This window comes from Dama dama, chromosome 33 (assembly GCF_033118175.1).
Source record: "Dama dama isolate Ldn47 chromosome 33, ASM3311817v1, whole genome shotgun sequence".
NCBI classification, from domain to species: domain Eukaryota; kingdom Metazoa; phylum Chordata; class Mammalia; order Artiodactyla; family Cervidae; genus Dama; species Dama dama.
Genome location: NC_083713.1, coordinates 39,754,061 through 39,770,145, shown reverse-complemented (window position 1 = coordinate 39,770,145; position 16,085 = coordinate 39,754,061). Strand labels below are relative to the sequence as shown.

Genomic DNA, 16,085 nt, shown 5'->3' with positions numbered 1-16,085 from the left:
GAACTTCCGAGAGGCTGGACCATTATATAGGGATGACCTTTTGATTTTTGAGAGTCGGCAACCTAACTCAATTAGAAACTACAACAAAGCATGTGGGCCAGACAGAATATCTATGCCACACTACTTTTAAGACATTTTTTTTCTGGAGGTTTCAGGATAGCCTTATTCTGATATATCCAAGACCCTTCACTACTTTGTACCCCTGGGACTCTTGTCACTTGCCGTTTTTGGGACCCGGAGGCAGGGTCTCGCTGATCTTCGCTTCCCTAGCTGCAACTTTGATACAGCAATTTTCAGTAAATGTCTGCTGAGCCAGTGATCTTGACATCACTCATGATTTCCTCCCTCTCGCTGCCAAGAGTTCACTGAAAGTCTAATTCAAAACAAAACAAAGCCAGTCAATTTTGAGAGGCTCATATCCTTTCATGTAGAGCTTCATAATTTATTGTTTAATTTGGGGCTCCTTTGATTTAACAATGCTGATTAAAATAGGACTTTAAAGTGTGTGTGTGTTTTCATTTAGAAAATCCCACCAAAGAAATTCAAATATATGCTGTGTTCAACACATACAGACCGGAGCCGCCTTATTTTTAATAACAGCCAACAGAAGTGCATGGGCATTCTAGCCACTGTGTTAAGGATTTTACATGCCTTATTTCTTTTAATTTGGAGTTACTTAATCAAGTGTTTGTGGATTTAAACTGAATTGTAGTATGGGAAGGGTTTCCCTGATGTCTCAAATGGTGATGAATCCGCTGGCAATGTAGGAAACCCAGGTTTGATCCCTGGGTCGGGAAGATCCCCTGGAGAAGGAAATGGCTACCCACTTCAGTATTCTTGCCTGGAGAATGGGCTGCAGTCCATGGGGTCACAAAGAGTCAGACACAACTGGGCGACCAACACTTTGACTAGTATCAGAAAGGCTTGAACACAACTAATTCAGCTTGCTGACTTTGCATATGAAGCTATTCAGGGCCAGCAAATTTAAGAGACTGGTCCAATGTCATACATCTGTTGTATGGTATGGCCAGAACCCTTTGGACAAACACATCTGTTGAGTGCTATAGATATAACCTTCTCCGATATGGAACTGTTGTGTGGTGTAGCCAACACAGCTCCCCCGCCCCGCCCGCCCCCGCATCCTTTCCAGTAGTCCTTTTCTAGACACCACAGTGCTTCTATTTTATCTTTTTACCAACCGCATCCTTTCCAGTAGTCCTTTTCTAGACCCCACAGTGCTTCTATTTTATCTTTTTACCAACTGTGGGAACACACTGGGCTTATAAGGTTAAAGTGTAATAATTTGTTACCACTCCTATAGACAGCTTCTGAGCTATGGATCATTACCAGGGTATTTGAAATTGTTTGCTACTACAGGTGCGGTTTTCGAGCATCTACTGTGCCTTTGTTGAACCAGCTGTAGTCTGGAGTTACAGGAAGCTAAGAGACTCAAGTCCTTACTTCATTAGCCCAGGACTCCAAACTAAAAGATCTGATCATCTTATAGATGAATACTGTAAATGAGAATGTAAGGTTAATGGTTTACTTAAAACAGGTGATTTACCTATGAATGACGTAGTAATCACTGTATTTCTCTAATATTTGATCCTTTGCCTACATTTTGGTAGATGCCAGTGGTTTTCAAATCCAGTTTAAGACAGAGGGCAGGGTTGGGGCCCTTTCTCATTCAACTGAAACTAATCAAGGCTTTTTTTTTTTTTTTTTTTTTTTTTAGTTATTTTCCCATTGACAGAAGTAACCTATGCTTTGGTAAAGATTTCTTTAAAAGTACTGAAAAGTAATTTTACCATTCGGAAATTTACTACAGACATTTAAAATAGTAAGTTTTATTTAAATTGAACAGACTGTAACTGAAATTAAAACTGAAGGAATGGCTGGAATAAAGATTTTTCCCCCAAAAAAGTTAATGTCTCCCCACACACACCTGAAGAAGATTGCTCTAAATTTCAAAAAAGATCCGAAAAATACTGACAAGATAGCACAAGAATCCAGATTACTTTCAGATTTCCTATCTTTTCTACTTTACCATTTTGTCCACACACTGGAGAAGGATGAACAATATAGAATGGCATATAATTAAGGGTTAGAGTGTGAGATGTAGGCTCATACTGTAAGTTTAAGGGCTGGAGAGACGATTTGGAAACAACTATTTAAATAATTAAAAACTAAAGACAGCTGAGGACTTCCCTGGTAGTCCAGTGGTAAAGAATTTGCCTGCCAATGCAGGGGACATGGGTTCAATCCCTGGTCTGGGAAGATTCTGGACAACTAACGGAGGACAGCTAAGCCTGTGCACCACAACTGCTGAGCCCAGAATGCCCAAGAACCTCTGCTCTGCAAGAGAAGTCACGGCAATGAGAAGTCTGTAAATTGCCACTAGAGAATAGCCCCTGCTCACCACAACTAGAGACAGCCCACACACAGCAGTGATGGCCCAGTGCAGCCAAACATTAAGACATTATAATAAATAAAAAAATCTTAAAAAAATCTTAAAAAAATAAAGACAGCTGAAAGTATTTCCTAAAGTACTAGAGAGTTCTGCATTTTTTTCATCAGTTTGAAATTGTACAAGAAAAAAGTTTTGCTATTTAAACATAGGTTTTAGAGCCCTGGATAAACATTTATTTTGCTTCCTCACATCAGCCTATGGTGGGGTGGTGTTCCTATTTTGATCATCAAAGTCTTGAAGGCTGATGGAGGAGAAGTGACTTGATTCCCATGAGGTGATGCTGCTAGTCAGCGGAGTGGCCAGGACGCCAGTCTTTCTCAGCTGGTGCTCCTTCCAGTCTGTTAGTTAGGCAGGAGATGTAGGTATTGCACTGGGACAGTTATGTATCACCAGACGGTCTTATCTCGAACAACTTTGGAATCAAGCAGGCAAGCCCGCTGAGCAGTCCAGAATAAATGGCACACGTATGTTCTGTGTATGTTTCTTAGAGCGTGTGCCTGGGGGTCTCTGTTTTCTTTTACCTGGAGGCCATTTGACCTGTGCACATTGGTGTGTGTTCAGGGGTTCTGTCCATGAGAAATGACAATCTGGAAGTTAGAAGTGGAGGCAGGCTGTAGAAGTCAGCTTGCTTGACTGCACAAGGATGTCAGCGGGGGAAGAACACAGGCTGTGCAGCCTGATAGACCTTTCTGAGATTCTTTGTTGCAGGACAGCAACTGGGTTTTTGTGATGACTCCAGGTTAGGTCTTGTTAAATTCCTCCGTATTTATCAGTCCTTACTGTTCCCAGACCCTGGGCATATGATGATAAACAAACTTAGGTTCTTTTCCTAATGTCTAGGGGGGCTGATAGTTGCATATGCAAATACATGACAGTATAAGGGGCACACCGCAGAGATGAATGGGATGTCGTGGGAGCATGGGGGAATTTAAGACTGTAAATGTACTGTACTCTGTACTGAGTGAAAGGAAGAGGATGGGGTCTTGGGAAGTGAATCGGAGGTGTCTACGTGAAATAAAAGGACATTCTGGATAGAGAACCTGTGTATGACAATGAGGTAGCTGGACTCTCGTAAATAAATATTAGAATGTTACGCCAAATGGGTAATGTAGGGCTTTAAAAAGTCACCATAGAAATTGTCAAAGACATGCAAGTAGTGAGGTAATATGTGCCACGGTATACCCATCAATAGTCTGCACAAATATCAACATTTATCAGTCTTGTTTGATTAATCACGATTGTTTTTTAATGTGGTTAGAATATTTTGAAGCAATTTCCAGGCTTTATGTGTTGCTGGTAAAGACTTCAGTGTGCATCTTCAATTGATTAAGATCCACCGCTCCCAGGCCATTTCACACAATAAAATAAAGATAATTCCCTAATACTCATTCAGTACAAAGTCCACAGGCAGGTTTCTTCTATTAACCCAGGTTTGATACTTAAAGGGAGCTATTTCATTGTCTAAAAGATTTATTGATATTTGCTCAGCACACTTTTTAGGAATGTTGTGTAATTGGAGCATTACTCTAAAGCCACATTTTTATTCTTTTGTTTAGTAGTGTTGTATACCTTGTCTTATTTCTGATTGTTTTAACTCATACTGAACCTAGTGGAGGGCCGTGCCCTATAACTATTTATAATACTTGTCAGTGTTGTTCAATCACTAAGTCGTGTCCGACTCTGTGACCCCATGAACTGCAACATACCAGGCTTCCCTGTTCTTCACTATCTCCCTGAGTTTGCTCAGACTCATGTTCATTGAGTCAGTGATGTCATCCAACCATCTCATCCTTTATTGCTCACTTCTCCTAAAGCAAGGCCTTTTCCAGGATTTGGCAAACACTCAAAACTGGGAGGGCTAGATTATAAATGGCATAAGGTGCTCTGACCAGTTCCTTTGGTTTTGCTTCAGTTTTTAGCTCTCTGTGTTTAGTTCATGAGTTGGAAGTGTGAAGTTTGTTCTGTATATTGCTACCCTTGTAGCCGTTGAAAGCAGTTTGCTCACGTGCCTTCTTGGCTTGGACCAGCCCAATGTCTGTACTCAAACGTCAGGCTTGTTGCAGTCCCCCTGGGCTCAGCTCACCTTCAGGGCTTGGCCTAGGTTGCCCTTTACTTTGAGGCTTTCCTCAATGACTTCAGCCTTCTTTGCTTCCCTATCCCCTCTCCTTTCCTCCTACCCTGCACTTTAGCCCATAATTATATGCTTATCTACATTGTTTATACTTTGCCTGCAAGTAGGCTGTATGAAGCAGTAGAAGGGATGGGAACTTTGAAGCCAGCATAATCTGAATTCCTGAGTCAGTTTCCTCACTGTTAAAAAAATTGTGGTTTTAAAAAAAACACTTAAAAGTTAAATTTTAAGTGCACAGTACACTACCGTTAGCTCTAAGCATGTTGTATAGCAGATCCGTATAACTTTTTCATCTTAAATCACTGAGACTTGAACGGCAACACTCCATTTCCCATCCCCTCTCCCTGTCCCCACACAATCCGTGCCCCAGCCCCTGGCAACCACCATATTCTGCTTTCTACTTCTAGGACCCTGACTCCTTTAGACACCTCATATGAATTAGAATCATGCAGTATTTGTTCTCCTGAGATTGGCTTATTTCCTCAAGCAAGCCTAATGGCCTCAAGTTTCATCCATGTGGTAGCATGTGACAGGATTTTCTTTTTTAAGGCTGAATAACACTCTGTTGTATGGATATGTCCCATTTCCTTTGTCTGTTCATCTGCTGATGGACATTTAGGGTGCTTCCAGTCTTAGTTATTGTGAATAACGCTGTAGTGGACGTGGGAGTACAGATAGCTCTTCGAGATCCTGATTTCAGTTCTTTTGGATAAAAACTCAGAAGTGGGCTTGCTGGATCACACGTCTCATTTATTTTTTTTTAAAGGTTTGTAATACCTTAAAGAACTTGTGTGGCAGGTAATGCCTGGCACACAGAGTGGGTTCTCTCCCGTCTGGAGTCCTTGAGAAACCTTTTTTTTGTTCATGTATATTTTCTGTGCTTTATTACAGAACTGTATCATAGTACTTTTAGCTTTACACTAATGCTATACTGTTTCTGACCATGTGCTTAATAACTCTGAGGATTATTTTGAGAGAGGTCATTACCCCATCCCCCCACCCCCCCACCTCCCCAATAAAAGCAAACCAAGAAACCCAACAACAAAAAAACTCAGACTTTTATTCACTGGTCACTCACAGCAGTTATGTCATTGAGGAAGTGTTGACACTGCTTTTGGTTTTTAAATGACTGTGTGTTTTTCCTTCCCAGGACTGAAAAAATTGCAAGGTTGGAATTTTCAGGATTGTTAACAAGATCAAAAAGCAAAGATACAAAGCCAAGAGGGAAAAGTCTTTCTACAAAATAGTGGTAGAAAGCAGAAAATGGTAGAATTCTGTAGAAAATGATAGGTGTTGCAAAAATAAGCTTTGACCAGAAAATGAAGGTTGCTGTTTTTCAAGTTATTTTGAAGTGAAAGACACTTTAGCCAGCCAGTTTTTAATGTCTGATTTTTTTTTAAGGCTGTGGATAAAAATGTACTTACAAACTTTGCTTTGGTAAAGAGATATTAGAAGATGATTTGATTTCTAACAGAGAATAATTATCTGGTTATTCTCAGATTTTATATTCAGTAGCTGGCTTTCTCTGTGGCTCAGCTAGTAAAGAACCTGCCCATCAATGCAGGAGACACAAGAGACCGGGGTTTGATCCCTGGTTCAGAAAAGATCCCCTTGAAAGGGAAATGGCAATCCCCTCCAGTATTCTTGCCTGGAAAATTCCATGGACAGAGCAGCCTGGTGGGCTACAATCCGTGGGGTTGCAACGAGCTGGACACGCTTGCACATTCAGTAGCCATGGGTGTTGGCTTTGAAGTGGTTTATAAGAAGTCCTCTGAATTCAGCACCCACAGTGTGGGGGTGTTGAATGCTCAAGGAAGAGATATATCCCACATTTTCTCTTGCTTTGTTGATGTTTTTGTTGCTGGGGTTTTCATTTCTAATATGTTAAGATTCAGATAGGTTAAGTAGCTGCAGCCCAGTGGGTTCAGGTTAGACCTCCAGTACCCTGGAAGATGATCAAGTACCACGCAGCATCTCAGTGCCCAGGGACCTACAGATTATCCAGCGAGGGTCTCAGGCTGTTATCAGAACTGAACGAGAGGGTGACCCAGACCTGTGGAATGCAGGAGAGAGAAGTCCAGTTGTTGGGCACAGCAAGGTCAGGGTTAGTGAAGCAGCAAGAACAACTTGGCTCAAGCTGTTTGAATCTCTGTTCTAGAAATTCCTGCAGGATGGAGCCAGGGAGGGGAGGGTGGGGGCATGGGTCAAGAGGTTTCAGCTGCGGGGAAGGAAGGATGGGCTGTGGAAGCTGGAAGCACAGGCCTGGCCTGGAAGGCTTGCACAGCTCAGACATGATGAGATAAGGTTTTGGTACCCGGTAACTCATGGTAGTCTGCTTTGTAAATGGACAGGTCTTGGAGTGTAAGTGGCATATTAAACAATGAACTTGAAACAGTACAGAGTTACTTTTGTGAATCTGGAAAAAGAGTTTCTAACTCAGTTTACAGAAAAAAAAAAAATCCTTGAGCCAAGTGTAAATGATAACCTTATGATTATAGAACTACCAGTTAGATTCATTACTCTCTTTACTAAAGCAAATTGTTACTTGAATGCTGCTACTTAGCAAGATATAAATATGAAATTATCCAACAATTAGTTCTGAATAGATGTAGGATTGAAGCCACTGGAGGTTAGCTTTCCTTTAGGTCAAGGATAAACTCACCCTAACCTTTGCAGATTCAGATGGGCACATGCAGTTTGGTCCAGAATTTATGCCTGGGCTCTAAATGGCAACCCACTCCAGTATTCTTGCCTGAAGAATCCCATCGACAGAGTGATTACACAGACAGCTGGCTACAGTCCATAGGGCTGCACAAAGTTGGACACAACTGAAGTGACTTAGCACTCTGTCTCATATAGACTAGATTGGAAGATAAATTGAGGCTTGTCTCACTGATCACAGGATCCTAAGGTAAACCTGTGTTTTAAAAAATGCTATCAGAAAGCATGAAAATCAATACCTTTAAAGACTATTGAAATCTTCAGGCTACTTTAAAACACTCATTTAAATACCTCCTTCCTTAAGATCAGCTGGCTGCAGGGCTTCTGGATAGGGTTAGTAGATATCAGCTGTGAGATGCAGAGATGAGGGGGCATGGTGTTCATACAAAGGTGCAACCCCTCTGCTCAAGGAAGTTTATGATCCGGTGAGCAGCTTTACTCACAAATAGCATAAGAAAAGATAGATGCAAAGCGATGAGCATATGGCAGGTGTGGGCCTAGCCAGAAGAAAGGTTCCCATCAGAACGGCAACGCTGAGGGTTGTGTGCTTGCCTTTGAAAGTCTGTCTGGGTGGTCGCTGGTTTGGGACAAACATCGGGACATTGCATTGCAGTAGGACACAGTGGCCATTGCTGTTTCTGAGAACACTTGGTTCTTGGCCCCTGAGGTCACTCACTATGGGCATCTTCCCTCCTGAATGTAGTGACTGGAGACACCATCCCCCCAGAAGGAAATAATCTTTACTTAGTGTCTGGGGTGATCTCTCAGAGCCTCTACTGGTGCTGTATTCAAATGCTTTGTTTAGGTGTTCTTGGACGCTTTGGGGAACTGAAAGCCTATTTAAACTATAACTGCCTGTAATCATTTCTTAGAACTGTTCGTTGTGCCTTGATCTAGCAGTCACCCTCCACTTTCTTAATTTATGGTGACCGGGGAAAACAAATATTTCCCTCCTGTTAGTATTTTATCTAAAAAAGGAGTAAACCTAGCTCTCAGGGAGAGCCTGGGAAAAGAGGTGTTGCATAAAAATGAGGAGAAATTGGGAAGTTCTCTTCTGAATTGTACATGAATTTAGTTAGTGATTTTGGCAGCTTCAAAGACTAAATAGATCTTCTTGGTTTCTAGCTGTTGGCTGAAGAAGGTTGCTGGCTTATTTTTTTCACCCCTCCTCACTCTTTCCCCAGTAGCATGTTAATTTTTCTCCCACCCTTGCCTGAAACAATTCATTATGGAAAGGAGAGATCAACAAGTTTTCTCAGGAAGAACAGAAGAAGGTGAATGGAGGAAAACCTGGGGCTGAAGTAGGAGCTTGGTCTGTTAGTCAACCACTGCTCTGGAAGCCCAAGATATACTGTGCCCTGTGGAAGACTCAGAGGGATGATGTGGGCCCTGCCTTCAAGAAGCTTGAGGTTTAGTTGAGAGAGGAGGAGAGCTAACAGATCGGAACTCCACAGTTGAAAGTGCTAGAGAAGTTTTGCATCTGATGTGAGTTCAGAGAAGCGTGACAAGAGTCAGGAGCTTTGAGCCAGCAGTGCTGGGGTCCAAGAGGTATTTGAATGAAAGGCCATGTAGTGTATTTTGAAGAGACCAGATACCTTGAGAGACCAAGAAGGAGGGTGAATTAATGAAAGCCCGGGTAGGAAGTGGCAGAGGTTATGGAGGGATTTAGCAGCACATCTGATAAACCCATTTCCAAGGAGGAGTTGGCGAGAATTTATGATGGGTTCACAGGCTGTTGTGTCTGTATGGTTGATTAAAATACAGACTTGTGGGCTGTATTCCAGGTATTTTGATTGCTTTCTTATACTGTCTGGGGTGTCCAGAAATGACCCAGGTGTATTTGGTACAGATGGCTTCCACCATAATTTACTTTGGGCATCACTGGTAAAGGATGGATAAAGTAAAACTGATTAATTCCTCCATGAGAGACTGAAACTGGGAAGGAGGTACCCAGCTGAACAGCCTGCTTTTTGTCCCTCTGTTACAGGACAGGTAGAAAGCAGATAGCCCTGTGAACTAAGGAACATGGAAGTGGAGATAGACTTAGCTCTCAGCTGGAGACCGTGTTCTCGCAGTCCTCACCCTTTCTAGGTACCCAACTCCTCTCTCTCATCCACACGCTGTCACATCTGAGAACATCATGATGGTAATTGAAATCAGGTTTGGAGTCAGCTCTCATATGAGCCTAGGAAAGCTTTGTTCTTTGGGCATTGTAACTCCAGACAGTTAGCCTGTAATGAGGGTGTGCTTTGTCAGATTTAGTGAGCAAGAAAATATGGGTTATCAGTTAAAAAAACCTGTTAGTACTATTACTAGAAGAACCAAGAGAAATCACAGTGATAAATACAGTTCTTCACATCTGAAAACCATTGTTATAATAATCACTTCTCTCATAGCGAACACTTGACACCAGGATGTTCTTTGCAGATGAGCTTTGAATTGTTCTTTTTTATCACCTCCATGACGAGGGCCATCCAGGGCTAACTTAGGGAATGACCTGGTCTTTCCCCACCCCTGACCTTTCTTACCGGAGTGTACACCCCAGGCCCCACCTTGCATCCACCCTAGTGATCAGCCCCTGCAGTGTTATTCACTCCCGCTTCCTTCGGCTCTCCACCTGTCAATTTGTGTTTCTCCTCCCACTCCCTTTATTTTGGGTGTAAATATTTGCTGCTCCCCAACCACCAAGACAGAAAAAAAAAAAACCACCCTAAGGATGGGTTAGTGCAGAGGTTCCAAGTCCTGGCTCTGCATTAGAATCAGCTGGTCTGCTTTAAAAAGTAACCACATTTGGGTCCCTAGAGGTTCTGTTCTAAACCTTTTGGGCATCAGAATTTTTAAAGCTCCTCGGGAGATTCTGATGGGTGGTGAAGGATCTAAATCGCGTCAGTGGACAGTTTAACGGTACTAGTAGTAAACCTGTGTTAAGGAAAATGGAAACTGCAAGATTTGAAATGGAAGCAAGTTGTTTTATATAATGCCCGTTGCAGCTCAGGTCCCAGATGCATGCTGAGTCCCCATAGTTTTCCTCCTTCCTATTTTCTTGCCTTTGTTTAAGCCTCCTTTCTATTAAGCACCAGCATTCAAAATGAAGCAAAACAAAAACAAGAGCTTTCTTTCACTGGCTTCAGGATTTCTGTGGTGGTGTTTTCCGTTGTGTTGTGTGAGCTCTCAGGAACAGTGGTATGTGACCTGGTGAAGGCTGTGGCCTTCATCTCGCTGGTCACCCTCTCTGGGCTTCACACTCTGAGGAGCAGTGTTCAGTGCAGTGGGACCCAGTGTCACTGGAGGACTTGGATTGTTACACGGGATCGCTGGCCACACACTTTGGATGGCGAACATTCCCTCATCTTCGCTTTGTGGTCTGAGGATGCCTGGTGCTAGGTTTTGGGAAGGATGCTTAAGAGAAAAAAAAGCTTATTTCTGTTGGATAAACAACTTTAAAATCTCTCTGTTCATCTTTGAAACAGAATGAGGGCCAGGAGGTAAACCCTAATAATTCTCTTCAAAAGGCTTTTTTAGGTTTTATTTTTAGGAGCCAGTTGGAAATTAGATTCATGAAAATAAAAAGCTAGTGATTTGGCAGTTGAATGTCATCACCCACCTGGTCTCTAAACTTCCTGTATTTTAGGTTCCATAAAAATTCCTTCAACAAGTGTACTTTGTCTTCTTTTGCAGTTTACATGAGAATATTATATAGCAAAACGCTTGTTTTTCAAAACTTGCTTGGGCCCAAATTTTGGACTGTGGGTTGAAAATGAATGGAGCCCTTGTAGTGGTCGTGCTGAGTTGCTTCAGTTGTGTCCGACTCTTTGTGACCCCATGGACTGTAATCTGCCAGGCTCCTCTGACCATAGGATTTTCCAGGCAAGAATACTGGAGTGGGTTGCCATTTCCTTCTCCAGGGGATCTTCCTGACCCAGGGATTGAACCCACATCTCTTATGTCTCCTGCATTGGCAGGTGGTTTCTTTACCACTAGTGCTACCTGGGAAGTTTTAGTGGAGGAATGATAAAACAAGAAAATGTTAAAAAAGTAAAAAGTTCCACTTTCTCCCCGTCTAACATAGATTTTAGAGGACAATTGAAAACGCGAGGCGTAGTTTCTCTTCTGAGTCCGGTGGATGCATGATCTAACTGTAGTTATAAGTAACTCCTCAAACACCACTCAGAGTTCCTCTGGTCTCCACCTCCCTTTTTCCTTTCTATAATTACTGAATGTGGCCCTGAAAACCCATGTAGGACCAAATGCAGAATCTAGACTCTGTGATCGCATCACCACAAATCAGGCTGTAGGGACAGTCCTTCTTGCAGAAGGTTGCCTCCCCTTTGGGACCTCTGTAATTTACAGAGCTCTCTTTGTCATCTTAAGCTCAGAAAGGAGGGCCGCCCCGCAGCATCACAGAAGTAGTAAATGGGTTGCTGTGGGTGGAGAAGAGGCCAGAGAGAGAGCACGAGGGGCAGCATCGCCTGTTAGTGGTGAGTGCATACATGTCCCTCTGGGCCGAGGGTCTGTGTGACACTGGGCAGCTTGTGGGCTGTGGTGGAAATTCTCTTATACTTGTCTGGCAGTTGTGGTTGGGACCGTTGAGACGCCTGCCTCTTCTGCTGGGGCGTTTTGTGCGAGGAGGTGTGAGATGGACTCCTTCCCTGGCTGCCAGACTCTCGGCAGAGAGGCAGGTGATTCCCTTACGAGTGAACCAGAGGAGGAGGCCTCGGATATTTGAGCTGTGGTTCACCAGCTGGTGCTCTGCTGCCGTGAATGCGTCAGTACTCACAGCGAGGTCAGCAGCCTAAGGAAGCAGAAACCGGGGGGCGCTCAGAAGCCTGGGCAGCTCTGGGGGCTGCTGCCCCTCACGTGAGGTGAGATTTGATGTCAGGGGACCACCTGGACCGTGTAGGTTTCTCCTCCATGTTCTGCGTGAATGAGATCTCAGCTCTCTGAGGTGGAGGTGGGGAGCACCGGGCCTGTGCCCTGCCTCCGCCCCTGGTTTCCTCCCAAAGAAGAGCTCCCGGGCTCCATTTTCATCTCGGAAGTTCGGGTGGGTTGTGACTGGTGGGGAGGTAGTGGAGGCGTGGCATGTCATAGAGCTCCTCATCAAACAGACTTAACGGGGAAAAAAGGCCTCTGCCCCGCCTTTGCATGCACAAACCTATTACACTCCGGGGCCCTGCCAAGGTGGTTTTGTCTGCCCCAGCGTGACTACACATGAGCCATCCTCTTTGGCAGTGAAGCCCGGCAGCCTTGTTACGCGGGGAATGACTTGGGCGAGAGCCGGGTTGTCGGTGTGTTGGAGCTTGGATAGCACTCTTGAAAAAGAACATCTCCCAGGACCAGAGTAGCAGTAAGAAGAATATTTCCCAGGGAAATGGACCCTGAGTCAGTCACGGAGAACCTCTTGTTGGAAATCCTTCAAGGAACAAACATGCCTTGGCATGTGCCTCTCCTTGTGAGAACAGGGTTTGGTGGAGGGGCCAGCTGGGGAGGAGGGAGGGGCGACGATCAAGGCAGAGGGAAGCAAGCGCTGGGACGCAGGTACCCACAAGGGGCCTTGTGTGCAGGGGCGAGGTGCTGTGGGGGTAGGGCGGGCGTGCAGGGGGTACTTGAGCTGTGTTTGGAGGATGACTAATCTCCGGAGTGGGGGCGTTGTCTCCGGATGAGGGAATGGGGAGAGCAAAGGTGTGAGATTGGGCAGTGTGTTCGGAAACGGTGAGTCCTGTTGAGAGCCGGGACCTGTGAGGAGTGAGGCAGGAAATATGGGGAGAAAATATTCTGGAGAGCTTCAGCATCCTGAGTGCCTTAGCAAGGTTCTGGGCTCATGGTCTGAAACCTTGGACACGCTTGTGTTGGGCTGCAAACTCATTAGTATCAGCTGAAGAGAAAATCCAAGCTAGAGAAGGTAGTTTGGATGCTACAGTTCTTTGCTCAAGACAGGGCTTTCAGTGACAGCTCCTGGTCAGCCTGGGCAGAGGTTGTCAGGAGGAGGAGTGAGTTTTCTTGGTTTGCCAGCCCATCACCCTTGTTCCCCTGTTTAAAGGACATATATACTGATGACCTTTCCTGTCCATCATGGCTTTTTCTGAAGTCCTGGTTGTAGCTGGTTTTATAAACTCTGTGCTTCTGGTGTCATAGGATGAGTGTACTGACTGGATTTTCTTTTTTCAGTTCTCTTCCCATCTTGCTGTAGTCGCCTGATCCAGAGGAACTTTCGTGGTGCCGCCCAAGGGAGACAGCTGCTCTCTGTTGCCAGCAAGTGGAGCCTGGGGTGAGGCCAGGTGAGTGAGACCCAGGAAAAAATTTGTACTTCAACAGGCCAAGTTTTCCACAATATGTTATTTTCTGAAAAATTCTGTGGCTTTTGAAGGTAAATTGGTTTTTTATTCAAAGAAATTTAAATTTTTGATACAATTTTTTAAGATTGAGATGTAGCTGACATGTAGCATTAGTTACAGGTGTACAACAGAGCGATTTAATAGATGAATATATTGTGATGTTTGTTCTTTATCATTTTTCTCTTCCCCAATTCTTGTGAAAAACTTCTGAAGTTTAATCATTAATATAAACTTCCCCATAGTTACGAGGAGACAAATAAAGGGACGTTTACACCTGCCTCACCCAGATGTCTTCCCAGGCTGCCTTTTTAGGGCCATGCCAGTTACAATAGCTTGGGTTCCCTCTCTCATCTGCTCTACATGCTGCCTTGTTAACCTGTTTGGAGTCATTCCCCTCCTAGGTTTCAGGGAGGTTTCTTGTGGCCTTAGGAACTTTAAGCACGTTGCTAAACATCTCCTGTACTGTGGTTTTCCTGTACTGCCATCTTACATGTAAATCGTGAAACAAAAGTACCTAATGCAAGATGGTTGGTGAGATTGGAGGTTCATGATGGGTAAGAGTTTTGTTCTGCTCATCTTTTCATTTGTATTTGCTGTCTCCAGTGTGTAGCATGTAGTAGGACTCAAATATTCCCTCTTTCCTTTAAGGAGAGAGAATTGACTGAGAACGGCATCTCCAGTCCCATCCCAAGTGGGCACAGCTTGGAGGACTGTTGTTATTCATGCTCGGATGCTCTCAGTTGAGGCTGTGGAGCAGAAGTCCCCAGGAGGCCCAGGACAGAACTGTTGACTTGGGGAATGAAGGCTCTGGCCTGGATCTCTTCTCTGTGGGTGTTGGAAACACTCTTCCCTAGGAGGCGGGGTCAGGGTTAAAGCTGCTTCCAGCCTCTGAGTGTTCTTGAAACGTCCATGTGATGTGCAGGTGTGCTGTGCCATCTGTCCAACGTGGCTTGCTCGCAGGATTTCATCTTCTGCAGTCACCTTTCCTGCCATGTCTTGCTCGTCCATGAAGAGCACAGTGGCCAGTTGCCATCCTCCCACCCGCCTCCCCCCCGCCCCGCCCCAGCTTTGGTGGATTCTGCCAAAACATAAAAGCTTCTCAACAGGAGCATGTCAGGGGAGGACACATTATAATCTCCCATGAGGTTTTAAAACTTAAGATACTAGGACTCTCCCTAGGCCTACTGAACTGGAATTTGGGAATGGAGAGAGTGTCCCTGCTGTGTATAGATCTACCTACTTATCTAGACTTCCCTGGTGGCTCAGTGATAAGGAATCCACCTGTTAATGCGGGAGATGCGGGTTTGACTCCTGGGTTGGGAAGATCCTCTGGAAGAGGAAATGGCAACCCACTCCAGTATTCTTGCCTGGAAAATCCCATGGACAGAGGAGCCTGGTGGGCTATAGCCCATGGGGTCGCAAGAGTTGGACACAGCTTAGATTTGTTGTTGTTCAATTGCTGTCTGTGTGTGTGTGTGCGCTCGCGCATGCATGTGTTTTAAGCTTCTCAAGAGGTGATGGTGTATAACTTCTTGAAAAATATTTGTATGTGGAGTAGACTTAAAAAAAAAAACAAAAACCTCTTTCTTAGCCTGAGCAGATGTTTGGGGGAATAATTTTTGAAGTCTGCTAACTAGTTTTACCAGTTTATGCTGCCAAGCCAAACAGTCCCTTGTAGTGCTATAATTTGCATCATAGAACCATTTTATAACTTTTATTTAAAATTGCCTAGGACAGTGCTTTCGACAGTTGTAAGTATACAAAGAATGAGGAAAATGATGTTGAGGAACAATCTACTAAATTTAACAAGAGCTCAGGCTTATTTAGAAATCCAGGTGGGACTCTGCTTAAATGGAATTTTACCAAAGTATGCAGGGATTTGCATATTGAAACCAAAGTCTCTCCTGACTTGTGGCAACACATTTCTCAAGGTACTGTTGAAATAGCAATTTATATGCATTGCCCTTAGAGAGTTATTGGACAGGAAATTTATCTAGTAAGTTAGACCCTTTTTTCCCTCCTCCAGTTTTTGGGTGGTAGAGAATTAAGCTAATTTTTCTTTTCTCTCTCCCTGAGGACCAACTTCAAGGAAATAGATAGGAGCTTAATAGCAAAGATCATGTTAAATGGCTTTTGTGGTTTTTAACTGGGTCTCTTTTGCAAATTTCCCTTTCTCTGGGGGAAAAAAAACGCCTTGTAATCTATTGTTTGAGGTTTTAATATTTTGGTGGGTTTGGAGAACAGTGAGTTTCTATTTTGAAATCAAAGAATTTCACCATTTAGGCAGAGATCTTACAGATGACCTATCATCTGGTTTCCATCACCTCAACGTCACAGAAACTGCTTCTAAGGTTACAAATGGCCTCTAATAGGACTTGTGACATGACTTCTCTGTAGCTCTTGACCTACTGATCACTCCCATTCCTCGTTT

The 16,085-nt window shown here is 43.9% G+C and overlaps 1 protein-coding gene across 10 annotated transcripts in view; it reads left to right on the top strand.

The window, feature by feature from the left end:
* Positions 1-16,085, top strand: part of TANC1 (tetratricopeptide repeat, ankyrin repeat and coiled-coil containing 1) — a 245,557-nt gene that overhangs the window by 44,618 nt on the left and 184,854 nt on the right. For all 10 annotated transcript variants that reach the window (XM_061135350.1, XM_061135357.1, XM_061135354.1 and 7 more), the window contains exon 2: positions 13,488-13,597. The gene's annotated coding sequence lies outside the window, so the exon portion shown is untranslated. The remainder of the gene's footprint in view (positions 1-13,487; positions 13,598-16,085) is intronic.